The sequence below is a fragment of the Canis lupus genome, chromosome 2 (genome assembly GCF_003254725.2).
Source record: "Canis lupus dingo isolate Sandy chromosome 2, ASM325472v2, whole genome shotgun sequence".
Taxonomy (NCBI): domain Eukaryota; kingdom Metazoa; phylum Chordata; class Mammalia; order Carnivora; family Canidae; genus Canis; species Canis lupus.
Window position 1 is genome coordinate 71,232,531 of NC_064244.1, and position 15,333 is coordinate 71,247,863.

General features: G+C 59.9%; 1 protein-coding gene across 1 annotated transcript in view; it reads left to right on the top strand.

Annotated features, from left to right (window-relative positions):
* The first annotated feature begins 365 nt into the window (after nt 1-365).
* AHDC1 (AT-hook DNA binding motif containing 1) overlaps nt 366-15,333 on the top strand; it is a 66,421-nt gene continuing 51,453 nt past the window's right edge. Inside the window, exon 1 of the mRNA XM_049105709.1 lies at nt 366-444. The gene's annotated coding sequence lies outside the window, so the exon portion shown is untranslated. The remainder of the gene's footprint in view (nt 445-15,333) is intronic.

Consider the following 15,333-nt stretch of genomic DNA (forward strand, 5'->3'; position numbering starts at 1 on the left):
AGAGAGCGAGAGATAGAGACAGTCAGAGAGACAGACAGACAGCCGGAGAGCGGGAGGGAGGAGGGCGGAGGAGGAGGAGCAGGAGGAGGACTACGCGGGGCGCGTTCCCTCCCAGGTTTGCAATGGGGGGGTGGGGGCGGGGGTGTCCAGGGCTGTGAGAGTGTGTGCGCGGCGGGGGGAGCGAGGGGGGCGCAGGGAGCGAAGGAGTGATCGAGGTGGGGGGGGCGCCGCGGGAGCGGGGGGCCGTGTCCAGCGGAGTTAGCGGCGGAGAATGTGAGCCGAGACGCGAGCCATGCTGTCAGCAACGGCGGGCGGCTCAGGGCTCCTCCACGACTCCTCTCCCCAGCAGCCGGGCGCCCGCGTCGCTGCCGCCGCCGGAAGACAGACGCCCCCCAAAGCCCCTCGCCTGGCTCGGACCCACGGAGCCGGCAGCCCAGCACTCCGGTGAGTGGCGCCTCCTCCCGAGCCCTAGACCCCGCTGGGGACCGGCCGGCCGGGCTCTTTTGTGCAGCGCGCCGGGGGTGGGGGGGCCCGCGCCCCCTCCGCGCGCCCCGGTCCGGTCCGCGGGACCCGGTGGCTGCGGTGCCCGCGGTGCGATCGGTCTTTGTTTCCACCGGGGCCCGCGGCTCGGCTGGGCTCGGCTCGAAGCCTGGCAGGCAGCGCCGGGAAGGGGGAGGGGGAGGTGGACGAGAAGGGGGGGCGGGGAGGGGGGGTTCTCGGGTTTCCTGGCCGCCCCGCAGCTCCCCCGGCTCGGGGGCGAGGTGCGCGCCCAGCGCTGCCGCGCGCCCCCTCCTCCTTCCTCCTCCCTCGGTCTTTGGATTTAAAACTGCAATTTGCTCTCCAGCTTGCTGAGAATGTGGGGGGGGGAATGAAGGGGGGACCGTGGGAGCGGAGAACAAGGCTGGATTTTAGGAACGGCGCTGGGAAAGGGGGAGACTGCGGAGGGAGGAGCCCCTCCCCTCCAACCCCCAAATCCCAAGGTTCCGCTGGTGCTCTGGGAGTTGAGGGGCGGGGACCTAATGACCCGGAGGGGGTGTGGGGCGGAGGAGGGATTTGGGGGTGGCCAGGGCCGGAGGGGTTGGGCCGCGTGCCCGGTTACCTGGCGAACAAAGTCGGCTCACTTTTGCATAAATAAATAAATAATCGCCTATCAATGCGTTTCCTCTGGGGCTCTGATTGAATCGGGCCCCCTCTTCCCCAGGGGGTGGGGTGCTGAGTGACAGCTGTCAGCCCCCTGGGCCGGGAGCTGGGGGTGAATTGCTGAATCCCTATGCCTTTTGGCTAAGGGCGCCTTCTCCTGCTGGGTCCTGGTCCCCCGGCAGAGCCAGAGGGGCAGGGGGCTGGCTCTGAGTCTAGGAAATAACCTTGTTTCCTGTTCTACAGGAAAAGGGACAGTGACCCAGAGTTTGGGGGCTGGGGATGAGGACTAATGGGAGCTGGAGGGGTTCTCTAGCAGCCTGACCCCCCCAGCCTCCTGCCAGGCGAAGGGGCCAGCTGAGGGAGGAAGGATGTGGGCCTTGCTGGCCGGAGGCGGGAGCTGGGGCTGTCCCTGAGGCGGGCAGCGGGCACAGAGCGGGAGGAGGGAGAGAGAGAGAGAGAGAGAGAGAGAGAGAGAGAGAAGCGGGGGCGGGAATTCTCTACCGCAGACCCTGGGGGCCAGGGCCAGATGTGGAGGGGTGGGGAGTCCCCCCTCCCTCCTAGCTTGGGGGCCCTGAGGCTGGGCTGGGAGGGGCTGAGCCTGGTGCCCTCGGTTCTGCACCAGTGCCTGACTGGCAGGGCCAGCTGAATTTGGGCCCAGGCGTCACCCTGGGAGGCAGGGCCAGGCTGCACCAGCCTGGTCCCTGAGCACAAGGAGGGACCCTTGGGGGGCCTGTGCCTGTCTGGCTGGGCAGGCGTTTCCCGCCGGACCAGTTGGTGTCAGGCGGGACTTGGCCCCAGCTCCCTGGGCAGAGCTCAGGGTGTGAGGACAAGCTTTGCCTCCGGGTCAGGGTGGCCACATTTTGTCCGCTGCTGCTGCTGCTGCTGCTGGCGGGGCGGGGGCATGTGCCGGGGCCTGGGCAGAGTCCTGCCAGGAGTATTTGGGGTGTTTCTATTGTTGGCTTGTTCCTGTTCCGTGTGGCCCCGTGCCTGTGTGTGTGTGTGTGTGTGTGTGTGTGTGTGTGTGTGTGTAGCTGTGTGAGCTGGGGCTTTTAAGTGAAAGATTACCAGTCTGTCCATCCCCCCCACCCCTGGCTTGGATGGGGGGGCAGGCTGGGTTGTGGTGGTGAGCTGTGGGGGGACCCCCCAGGTGGCATGTGCATGCCGCTTGCCATCTCCCTTCTTTGAGCAGATGTATATTTATTTTTATAGCAATGGAAAATCAAACTGGATAGTAAGTTGAATTCATTTTTTTTTCTCCTGCTGTGTCAATAGTTGGAATAACCCCCAGAGACTGGTGGTGAACTTCTTGCCCCAGAGCTGCCACCCTTCAAAGGTTGCAGAGATCAGTGAGGGTGTGAGCTTAGGGGGACTAGTGGGCAGCAGTCCAAACCAGTGACTCTTGTCCCTCTGGGTCTGGCACTGGGGCAGGTACCCGGGTGGGCAGGTATTGCCCCCATCCCAAACATTCCCCCCCTATACCCCAGGGTGTTGTCTGGCCTCATAGCCACCCTCCGTGGTCAGCACCTAAGCTGTGCCTGAGCCCTCGGGAACGTTCTCCTGGTGGGCTCCCTCCTCCTGCCTGGGCTCCCAGCCCACGTGCTGATATTTATTTTCTGTAGTAAAATCCATTTTTAATGCCGTTACTTTTGAAATAATATAGAGAGAAACAAATGTGATGTGTTTAAGGTGCCCTCTGTGAGTTTTTAATGTGATCTATGGCTGAGGTGGTGATGGAAGGGGAGCTGCTGGGCTTGGAGAAATTTGGTGTCATAAAGCAAAAGAGCTTGCTGTTTATTACATTTGCTGGGCTGGGGGGGTCTGGAACAGGGTTGGGGGGCAGGGAACCCCAGCACCCCCACATGCTGTGGACAGACAAGGTGGCTTCTCCGTTTGGGGGTGTGCGCAGTCCAGGGTTATCTCTCAATTGCTTCCCAGACCTTGACCGGGACTTTGGTGAGGGGGCTTGGGAGTTGGGGGGCTCTGTTAACCCCATTCCACCTGCCTAGATCTTGGCTGGGAGGCTTCTGGACCCCCTGCTGAGCTAAGTGGAGGTAGACTGTTGGGAGGTTGGACTTGGACCCTACGGGAGATTAAGGGATGGGATCTCCTCCCGAGGTTGTGGCTGTGCTCCAGGCTTGAGGGGCCAAGTGTCCCTGGCTGGAAACTTGGGAGGGGGCGGTGCTGCTCTGGACTGGCCGAGTCCTAGAGGGACATTGCTGGTTCTCAGATCAGCCTGGAGCATTGACTTCCAGCCACTCCCTCTACTTGCTTCTGTTTCTCATTGGATAGGGGCTTTCTCCAGGCAAACCTGATCTCCCTTGTTTCCCTTCAAACCCCCACATCCCACCCCCCAGGCCAACTTTTTTGTTGGTTTGTTTGTGGAATACAGAGCTCTGTGTCTCATGCCAGTCACCCAAGACCAGGGGGTGCCGTGCCATGCCTTCATACCAGATGCCCAGACACTTCTGGTCTGGTTGAGTGAGGTCAAGCAGACTCACTATTATGGGATGGAGCCCAGCTCTGTGTCTGGGTCCCCTGGGTCTCCCGGGACAGCTCCACAGAGGGGGCAGCTGGGATGGGGACTACAGGAGGGAGCAAGGATAACGTTGTTGCTAATGTCAGCAGATGGGCCCCCCCAGGGAGAGAGCCAGGGGATGGAGGAGAGGGGAAGAGAGAGACCCAGACAGCCACGTGCCAGGTGGAGAGAGAAAGATGGTGGCAGAAGCCAGGGATGAGGGAGTAAGAGAGCAAACAGTCAAGAAGGAGAGCCAGGATCACAGCCCCTGGTGGTGGTGGGGGGGGGGGCCCTAGGGGACCCAGAAGGCCTAGGCTTGTGCCATTCCCTACCCCACAGCCTGGAATGAGCAGGCATTGTTTTTGGAGGAGAGACAAGCAAATGTCTCTGGGAAGAGGGAGGCGGACAGGTGGAAGAGAGGGAGAAACTCCCACACGGGAAGGGAGGATAGGGAGACCCCGGGGATTCCAGGGGTCACTTGACTAATAGTCCTGCCCCAGGGCAGCGTCTCCCCTCTGCCTTCTTGGCGAGTCTGGGAACAGAGAGGAGCTATTCTTTGGACCTGGGGGGCGGGGCCTGAGGCAGGTACAGTGCCCCACAGGTTGTGTGTGCTCTGTGCCAAGAGGTGCCTGGGATTTTAAAGGCGGGAACATTAGGGTCCAGGGGCATCATCCAGTTGGATCCCCCTCACGCATTGTTCTACAGGAGAAAACCAAGTCTAGAGAAGGGAGCCATTTGCCCAGGGTCACAGATACTTGGCAATGCCAGGCCTGGGACCTAGGCTGTCTGCACTCTAGCACTCTGTAGTGAGAGAAGAAGGACAGCTGCAGGGGGCCTCCTGGGTGCAGAGGGGAGCTGGAGCCCAGAGGGAGAGGAGCAGGCGGGCACCCTTGTGGCCAGAGCCCCCCCAGGGGAGGGGGAGGCGCCGCCGCTGGGAGAGAGAGGGAGGGAGGGGAGAGGGGAGGGGAAACAGTGAGTCAGGCTTCCAAGAGCTGAGGATGAGAGAGCCAGAGCTGGGAGGGAGAGGGCAGGGAGGACTGCTCAGAAGCTCAGGGAGGGAGGGGGCCCAGCCGGGGGCAAGGAGAGCTCTAGAGGGAGGGAGCCAGCCTCTGGCCCCGGCCCAGTTGTAGAGCAGTGCAGAGGGAGCAAGCCAATATGGACTTTGCTCGTGACAGGTCAGCGTCCCTTTCTCTGCGATTCCATGCCAGGGTCTCCGAGGCATAGCTCTCTGGCCTCTCCTCCCTTCCTCAGTTTCCCCATCTGTGGTGGGATGGCAGGGATTTGGACTATTCTTGGAGAGGGAACAGGAGGCACAGAGCAGCCTGGGAGGGGACTGAGGGATGTCACCTCTAGCTGCTGGCTGTGTGCTGGGGAGACTCTTGGAGCCTGCCACCAGTGCGGGGTAGGGTGCAGGTCTCTGGGGGAGGGCGCCTTCTCAAGTCCTCTGAGTTGCTGGATGGGAGAGTGGGGGTAGCAGGCCATGAATGCTGGGGTGCATTTCTGCGCGCGCTTGTGTGTGTGACAGAGAGAGAGAATAAGGTGCTGGTCTGGCAGTAGTAGGTGGGCTACCTGGGGCCTCTCAGGATGGCCAGTGCCCTGACAGGATCAAGATCCCCATGGACCAGAACCAACCTCTGCTTGGGGAGGGGAGATACTCCTATATTCCCCCTGTATCCCTGTGGGTCAGAGGCTCTGGAGAAGCAAGCTGGGAGGCGGAAATGGCCCCTGTGGGAGCCAGTGAGGACTGCCCATGCAGCTCCACATGCCTGGAGCTGGAACCAGAACTAGAGCCATCCCCAGGGACTGCCTGGAAGGGAGGAGAGAAGGACACCCCCCCCCCCCAACAGCTGACAAGAAACTGTGAGCTCTTAGCCCCTCCTTCTCCCAAGGTCTGGCACCCCCCACACACAGCCCCTCCCTCCTGGATCCCAGCATCTCTGCCTTTGGCTAGGGGATAAGTAAGGTGGGTACAGAAGATCCCTCTCCTGCAGGGCCTAGCTTGGGGGGGGGATTGGTGAAGTGAGGGTAAAGTGAGGCCCCCCTGCCTCCCCCCCTTACAGAGGCATACACTAACTCACTGCAGCAAGGCCCTGCTTTCTCTCCTCTTTCTGCTCTGGGGTCCTTGGCCTGGGAGCCCAGAGGAGGGGCCGCTTCTGCAGCTGGCTGGCCCCGAACTCCCAGCTCAGCCCAGCTGCTACTGAAGCTTCCAGAAGCTGCAGCTCTGCATCCCCTCCCCACCCCCTGAGCCGGGAGAGGCCTTTGCTGACCTGGGGGAGGGTACCTTGGGGAGCGAGTGGGCACCCTTAGAAGGACTCACACAGACAACCAGACAGATGGGTGGTGGAACAGATGGACAGGGACACCCACGCGCAGGCAGACGGAGAGAGACGGACAGATGGACCAGGACAGGGAGAGACGGACAGACAGAGGTGCTGGCAGAGAGAGGAGGAGTTTGAAAAATGGAAGGGCCTGGGGAGAAAGAAACAGAGAGCCTGAGACACGGAGACATGGAGATTCCAGAGGGGAGACAAGGTGACTGAGATAGGAGGAGGAGAGACACGAGGAGTGAGAGACAGGAAGAGATAAAGAAAGGGGAAACCCAGACAGAAAGAGAGAGAGAGAGAGAGGGAGGAGAGGCAGAGAGGCTTGAGGCTACAGACCACAAACAGGGATTTGATGAGAATCTGGAAGGTGTTTTCTCCTGCTTCCCTCCCCAAACCCCAGGGCCAGCCAAGTCTCCATTGCTTCCACCCCCGGCTCAGTTTCCAGCTGCTAAAGAGGTCAGAGAGAAAGAGAACAAGAGAGAGAGAAGCACGGAGAGACCCCTCCTCCCTGCTCTTTTTGTAGGGGAGGGAGTTAACCAGAGCAATGCTCCCAGCCCTGACCCCCACTCCAAGACAGGCATGTCTCTTGTGTCAGAAAATACCACATTCAGCACTCACTGGGTGTCTCCTTGTGTAAATGCACCCCTACATTCATACCTGTCTGCACAGGCCTTCATACACACACGCACACACACACACACACACACACACACTTTGTGACACATGAATCTCTAACCCTCACACTCATCCTGCATCTTATGAATGTAACTGGGGAACGCAGACCTATGCTTCCTTATCCATATAGGCAGTGACACACATACCTCTTCACGGGGTCTTAGGACATGTTGACACACACGCACACACAATCACACTTTCACATATACGGTGGCATTCACACCAGAGCAGAGGGAGGGTTCTTTCTTGAGGTGAAGATCAGTGTTCCTAGGTGTCTGGGTAAGGGTGGTATGCCCTCCCCCCTCCCTCCCAGCTGGCAGAGTGGGGAGGCTGGGGGCCCTTCTCAGCCAGTGGGAGCCTTCCTAGGGGTTGGCTGGTGGGTTGAGTGCCGTGAAAGCTATCTGAGAGTTGGTAAGGGTGAATGTGTGCACATACAAACACGTGCACATATGTACAGGTTCAACACAGCAAGTGTCTGTCATGGTGTGTGTGAGAAAGAGATGGTCGCCTGTGGGATATGGGTGTGACAGGGCGATGGAAGGTGCATGGAGTGTGTGGGTGTGTATCACGTATGTATGTGCAGATGTATATGTCACAGGTATATGTGACCACCTGGTTTTGCAGAGTGGGTGTGTGTGTAGTGGGTGTAGGTACATGAGAGTACAGGGCCCCAGGAGTGAGCTGCATGTGTGTGAGGGTGCAGTGCTATGCAGATGTGAAGGTGGGGGGGGTTGTGTGTGGGTGTAGGCAGTGTGTATGTGTGAGGGGTAGCTGCCTGTGTGAGGCTGTGAGCTTGCAGCCAGGGCTGGAGGGCTGTTTTCCAAGGCCAGGATGCTGCTTGAACAGAGGCCATCAGCATGAACACATGCGAAGGGGCTCTGAGGCTCACAGTTGGGCACTGACCCACACAGACGCACAAGGACAGACATACCCGCCCCTGTCCTCCCTCTTCCTCTCTCCTGGCGTCAGTGGTTTTCAAAGGAGCCTCCACGAGGACTGTTTGCTGTGTGGTTCCCCCCACCCCCCAGCCTGTGCCTCTTCAAACACAGTGATGCCCTCCAGGCAGCTTTGTGGAGGCTCCTGCCTCAACCATCTGAAGGCAGATGGGTGGGTTGAGATCCGCTGCTGCCCCCCAGGGAGCGAGGAGGCGGCTCTGCTCCTCTGGCCTGGGCACAGGCTGAGACAGATGGACGAACCCCCCCTTCCCGTTCTCCACACCCCCGCACCGGGTCTGGGGGTGGGCAGGCACCCCACCCCCCCAGAAGAGGGGTTCTAGCAGGCAGCCCCTGAGCAAAGGCGAGGACTCTGCCCATCATCTCCCCAGAGGGGCACCTCCCCTCACCCTGAGCCCCATTGAGCATCTGAGCGAAGGGACCCAACTGTAGCCCCTGACACCTGAATATACAGCTGCCCCTGCTATGCTCACGGCTCGCACAGCCCTAAACACACAACTGCTCCACTTACAAACACATAGCCCCAACACTTCCACAAACATGCCACCTTTCTGACATCCAGGTGCCCCATAGGCTCACTTAGCCGCCCCATGCCCTCCAAACATGCAACCGCCACACACCTTCCCACACAGACGCATAGTTACAGCCCTAGTAATGAACCAAAACCCAGATTTTTATGATCCCCAGCACACTCCCAACACACACACACATTTATCAACTCCCTCTTCAATCCAGAACCTCCCCGAACCCTAATACCTTCCACATATTCAGACTCTCAGAGCACTAACACCTCACCAGACACACACATAGGCCCTCCACATAGCCCCAACATTTTCCCCCCAGCCACAGCCCAGCACCTCCCTAAACACACCAATCCAACCGCTATACCTTTCCAAACACCCAGTCCTCCCCCCCGCCCACATCACACACACGCTGCCCACTCAACACCCACTCAAACAAGAACACTCTCTTCAGCCACACCATTTACCTCAAAGACAGACATAGCTTCAGTTCTAGTATACTTCTAAACAGATACCGTCCCCCCAGCTTCTCATGCCTTCCCAGGCATGCACATGCACGCACACCTGCACACACACGCACGCGCCCCCATAGACCCAACACCTCAACAGGCTGTCCTCTGTATGTCCCCAGCAAGCCCCAGCTCCAGTCCTTTCCTTAGCCACATAAGGGCCCCAGACCAGCCCCCTACCTCTCCAGGCACACACAGACAGCCTCAGCTCAGTGACAGCCCTGTGCCCCCATTCACCCCTTGGAGCTCACCAGCAGCTCTTCCCTGCCTGCCCCCACCAGACCCCCCCCCCACCTCACCAGGTCACATACCCCAGCTCAGTTCCTCTGCAGCTCTCACTCCAGGCCCCACACATACCAGCACACCTCCCCCCACAGCACTCTCCATCACGGCTCTCTCACCCCACCTCTTCTCCAGGTCCCCCTCCCCCAGACAGCCTCAGTCAACCCTGCACACACACTTGCTCACTCTTATGTGCTCTCTCTCCCTGTCTGCTGTCCAGTCCTCCCCCACTTCCCAGAGCCTCCCCTGCCTGGGGAGGCGTCTTCACCCCCCCTCACTGCCCCAGGCCTTTCATTCCTGGACAGTGAGGCTGTACATCTGGTTCAAAGCTGCCCCACCCAAGACCCTGTGCTCTGGGCACCCTGGCCTGGGCTTTGGGGGTTTGGGGCCTCTTTGGGGGCTCTTGGCACCTGGTCACTCTAGTCTCTCAGCCAAGAACTCTGAGTACCCAGCCCTGCCCTGGCTCTGGCATGTATGTTGGGGGTGTGGGGGGTGTAGGGGGATTTACCCCCAGCCTGCACATTCTCAGGTACTTGCCAACCTGCCCCCACCCTCAGCTTACCTGAGAGGGACAATGGGCCTGGGGCTTCAGGGAGAGATGGGTGAGGTGTTGGCTTGATATGCTCCCCACTCCCCCCCCCATCTGGGCTTCGGGGCTTGGTCTCCCTGGGAGTCAGTTCCGACAGTGAAGGTTACTTTACTAGATGCATGATTTTAAACGGAATCTCCACCATCTGTTCCACCCCCTAATTACAGATGCACAGAATCCGCCTCAGAGGGCAGCATGAGGGGAGTGATTTAGAGGCTGAGCTGCTTCTGCCTGCATTAGGGCTGGGGAGATTGGGGGGGGGGGCTCTGGGTATTGCTCACAGCCCCCCAGATCCCATTTCTTTCCCAGGGGCCCCTCACGCCTCTTCTTGCTGGGGAAAGGCTCAAAGAAAGTTTCCCCCGACCCCAAGACCTGAAAGAGGAAGCAACTGCAGTGCTGAGGAAGGGGTCCCCAAGCCACTGTCTGTGTCCCAGGCCCCAAGTCCTGGGATGCCAGCTCCATTAGAGCCTTAAAAAATTCAGTGGATCGATCTCCTGCCTGCTTCTTTGCCCTGGGGAGCCACAGACTCTGGCCTGGCCCAGCTGTCTGCCCACCCCAGGGGTAGCAGAGATTGGTGAGGCAGAGTGGGGGTCAGAGCAGAGGTGGGGGCAGCTAGGTTCTGGCAGGCATTCCAAGACCCATCAGGTGTGTTTGCAGGTATGTGCCCATCTACCTTGGCACAACTGCATGCCTGACCCCAGCTTGAGCCATGCTCCGCGGGGCTAGCCCAGCGCTGGGGACCGGAGAGGATGTGCCAGGGCCTGGGCCTCAGGGTGCTGAGCGCCCCCGGGTCCCATACACACCGAGGACCGATCCACCTCTGCCCAGAGGTGCCAGGGACCTGGCCCCCGGCCTGCTTGGTGGTGGCAGCGGCGGGCACACTGCGGTAAATGCTGGAGCAGTCACTGCAGGGAGAAAGGGAGCAAGGTTGGGCTGGAGGAATTTTAAAGATTGCTGCAGGCAGGAGGGTCTCTGGAACCCCGTGGAGCGGGCAGTCATGCAGAAGTAATCCTATCGCCGCCTGCCTGGAGGAGTGCAGGGGAGAGGGGGCAGGGAGGGGAAGGATGGAGCTGCTGGCCCTTTCCCACTTCGTCCCTTCCCCAGCCAGCTGTGGAGGGCACCAAGGACCCCAGGGGCCTTCCCTGAGGGGCACCTCGTCTTCTTGGTTCCACTGTGGCACATGCCCCCTGGAGGAGCAGCATGGCAGCTGTTGCTCAGCTCCAAGCTCTGGGTATTATAAATAATGCAGCCCAGAGGTGGGGGCCCAGCTCAGCCCCCGGTCACCTTGGGTCACCCAGTGTGGCGTCTCCAGCTGGCAGTCTTGTGGCGGAGCCCCTCACCCTTCCAGCCGGCTCCTCCTCTATTGCTGTGTGAGCTTGGGGCAGAGGCCCAGCCTCTCTGGGCAGGGGCAGGGTGGGGGCCCAGGGCCAAGGAGTCTGGAAGAACCCAGAAAGCCCTGTCCTTGTGTCCCACCCCCTGGCCCTCACAGGTTAGCTGGTAGCTGGCTCAGCCAATCCAGGCCAGAGAAGGCTGGCCTGCTCTATAGGGGCTTCACCCATTCTGGCTCCTCCATTTTGCAGATGGAGTCACCGAGTCCAGAGAGGGAAGGATGGCCAAGGCCAGCCAGCTGATGAACCCCTCCTTCCTTCCTGCCCCATTCTGCTGTCACTCAGGCTCTTCTCAGCCTCAGCTCAGCTAAGAGCAGGGCCTGGGGGGGGGGTGGGCGGGGGATGTTTGGGAAAGTGGTTGCGGCTGAGAGGTTGCCATGGCGATGCTGCAGGATGCCGAGCTGAAGTGGGGGTCCTACAGGGTCTCTGGGGCCCCCAGCTCCACACCCCTGTGGTCTTCTCCTCCCCATCTCCTGTCCCCCACCCAGATGCCTGTCAGGCGGCTTCGGTGACAGGCCGGGTGGGTGACAGGTGGTGCAGGTGATGGGCTGGGTGGGTGACGAGCTGGGTGGGTGACAGGTGGTGCGGGTGCGAGGCAGGCAGGTGACAAGCTGGGTGGTGACGGGCCCTGCTGATGACAGGCAGGGGGTGTGGTTGGCGAGGATGCCGTCTCCTGGCTGGTGGCCTGTTGCAGCCCCCCACCCTCATGCGTGTGCACACACATAGACTCTGGGCACAGAGCTTGGGGCTAAGATACTAATGAGGCTTATTACGTGTGGAGGGGCAGGTGCCCAGGCTCACTAATGAGAGGCCTTTAACAAATAGGGGAGACAGCTGGGGGCTTCAAGGAATTTGGCTGGCCCTCCTGAGCTGGGGCCCTGGGAGTCCCAATATGGCTGGAGGATGGCTCATTCTCCAGCCAGGTTGGGACCTCTCCCCCCCTCCCCTGTGGCCACTTGGGTTTCTGTTAGTACTGCCACAATCGTGATAGTTACCATCATTCAGGCATTTGCCACGCTGCACCAAACGCTTAACGTGCATTTTCTCATTTCAACTCAACAGTTACAGGAGGAAGGCCCTATTGCCCTTTCTACAGATGTGGAAACTGAGGCTGAGAGAAGGCAAGGGACTTTTCACATGGTTTCTGGTGCAGCTGGAATTTTAACTCAGGTCTTTCTGTCTCGAGAGAACATGCCCTTTACCACCCCTCGAGTAGAAGTCAGGTTATGGTCCAGACTCAGACCCTTTTTCAGGGCCTCAGTTTTGCTCTTCTGGAAAATGGATGTGTGGTGGAGGGGTCATCACCATGAGCTCATCAGCTCTGACTTGGGTGGCTTCAGGGACTCCTCCAGGTAGCTGCCCCAGTCTTACCCCGAGTGGCCCAGATTCTGGACTGGAGAGGGGTCAGGGCTAAGTGCTAAGGGCACTGTGCTGAAGAGGGGACACCTGGGATATGTGAGCCACTTCCTGCATCCTGCGGTGGGGAGGCTGAGGCCTGGAAAGGAGCAGCAACCGCCCAAGGTCACACACCCTGTGAGCTGGAGGGCCTGCAGGATCCCAGGTCTCCTGGCCTCTTGAAAGGGCGGGGCTGGGTGTGGTGCCTGAGCTGGGAGGCACCCTCCTCCTCGGCCCCACCCACCAGCCTTAGCGCCTTCCCTGGAGTTTCTGAGCCAGCTCCTAGGAGGGTGTCAGGGGCTGTTGGCTACCTCTTTAGGGCCATGCCCCCTCGCCATCAATCTGGGTCCCTAGTGTCAGTTGGGCCCCTCCCTTTGGAACCCATTGGGGTGGAAACTCCCTGGCAACAGCTGATGGATGGGTTAGGGCCCTGACATTGGCCTAGGGCCACAGCATGACCCTGGAGGGACCAGGCTGGGGCTGGGGCTGGGGGCTTGGAGGGGAATTTAAGGGAGAAGAATTAGACTCATAAATCTTGGAGCAACTCAGTTCTCCTCCTCCACCTTAATCTCTTACCAAACCTGCTCTCCAGCTGTGCATCCAAGGCTGGGGGTTGAGGGATTCCCATTCCCCTTACCCTCCAACTGATGCTCGGCCCCTCCCAAAATTGTACCCCCTATAGGGAAGAAAGAGTTGCAGCCACTGCTGTTGGGCAGGATTAAGACCTTGTGTGTCAAGACTACTGGATTTGGCCTTTGATTCAGAGTGGCAGGTAGGGCAGAGGGCTTCAGTGCCTCAATTTCCCTAGCCTTGAGTTTGAAATTTTCTCTTGGTGCCTGTCTGCTCAATCAGGAAGGAGCATTAAGACCAAAAGGGATTTCGCAGCTGCAGGACACATGGCCCTGTCCTCAGAAGCCCCAGTCTGAGATGAGAAGCACAGCCCTGGCCTTGGGAGCCCTCAAACCCAGAGGTGAGGTCTAGAACCCAGGCTGGGTGTGTGCTGAGGTTCAGGTGGGGAGCGGGTGGTGCTGGGTGCCTGGCCGGTGATGGCTTCCTGAAGCAAAGGCTTGGGCTAGGGGGAGGCCGAAGGACGGGTGGTGATTTGCCTAGGGGCCTGGAGAGCCATCTTTGGTTGAAGGGTCGGTGGGGAGCCTGGAAGTGTCTGGCTTTCCCACAGGCCTGGGCAGCAATAAACTGGAGTTCTGGGGCCCTTCTGGCTCCCCAGGGAACCCACTGCTGCCTGGCCCTGGGGACCCAGGCGTCCTGGCGGGTGAGGGCGGGTCTCCAGCAGGCGCCCTGCCAAACCCCGCAGCCTGCTCACCAGGAATCTTGTTGCTGAGAGATGGAAAATCCCGGCCGGGCCTGCAGCTCATCCCTCCCCTCCGGGAGGAGGAGGGGCCCAAAGATTCCTTCCTGCATTCCCCCTCCCATTTGGGGCAGGGCTCTCCTTGGTAGTGGGTGGGGCTGGGGGGCCCAGGACAGGCCTCTAAGGCTCTCGGTCACATGTCCTGGAGCCCAGCCCAGCCCAGCCCACAGTGGGCACCAGGGCACTCCAGAGGCAGAATGGGCCTGGTGCGGCTGAGGAGAGGTGGGGGTGGGGTGCTGAAGCCAGAGGGGGCCTGGATGAGGGCCGAGCCTGGCCCTGGCCCCACTGGCTCCCCCAGGGCGGAGGGTGAAGAGTTGGTTCTCTTCTTGGACAGGAAGACGAATGATCCCATTATGGGAGCGTGATTTTATTCCACGTGTCACGGAGTCTGAGATTAACTTGCTCACCAGTCTGTGACAAACCCCTCACACCCTCACACCCTACACACACGCGCACACACACACACACACACAGAGACACACACATCCTTGGTCTTACAAGCGCACATCCCACAGGCACAGATAAACATTTCCATACTACAACACACAGCAGAGTGTCAGATACAGAGACACAAGAAAGCACTCACACTTCGATCTAGACCCACAGCCTCAAAAGCACAACATTCCCTCGCACCAAGGCCGCATAGACCCACAGCTACAAACAGGCAGTCCAGGGGGATGCTTGCAGCCCTACTTAGACAGGCACAGACACAGGACGCACGGTGCTCCGTAGACACGGATAAACTTAGACACACACACACCCAGACACAGTCATGCGGACAGGCACAGACCAACAGCCACACACACTGAGACAAAGGCCCAGATACGTACAGAGACAAAGACAGGCACAGACACACAGCGGCAGTGCGCACACAAGCACAGGCGTGCACACCCGGACACAGACAAAGACAAATAAATGCCCAGAGGTTTGGCTGTGGACAGATGTAAGGAGCACGCACATCTGGGCCTCTTCGACCTCCCTGCCCGGGGACATGGTAATCTGGCGCCTGTGGCTCCAGGGAGAACTCTGAGGAATCTTGCAGTCAGAGCCCCCCACCCTGGGCCCAGGGCCAGCCCCCACCTCTGGCACAGGGCCCGTGGCCGGGGCCATGGCAGCCACACCCTCAGCAGAGCTCTGACATCTCTCACCCTACCCTGCCCGTTGGACACACACAGGCACGCCATCTCCCCCTGCATAGGCTCACAGCTCTCCCCCGCCCCCCTGCCCCAGGGCCCACACAGTTTCTCAGGCGCACCCCTCCTCCGGTGTCCTCTTCTTGCCTGTGGTCTTTCTCAGACACTCTCCCCCACCACTGCCCGGCCCCGACCCCGAGCACACATGCACAGATTTGAGCACATACACCCACAGCCCTCATGACACACACCCTCACCTTGCCTCACACAGACCCACAGATCTAGCACACAGGCTCTCTTTCACATGCACCCTCGCCTTCTCACCCAGACCCCCACAAGCCCACACACATGCACTCCTTTACATCCTCACCCTCTCTCTCACAGACTCATTCACAAATGCAACACACACACACGCACTCCCCGACACACATCCTCACCACTTTCTCACATGCGTGCATGCGCGCGCACACACACACTTTCAGAGCCTCCCTCACACCATCGCTTCCCTTCCTCTGTCTCTCACAAACACTCCCTCTGCCAAGA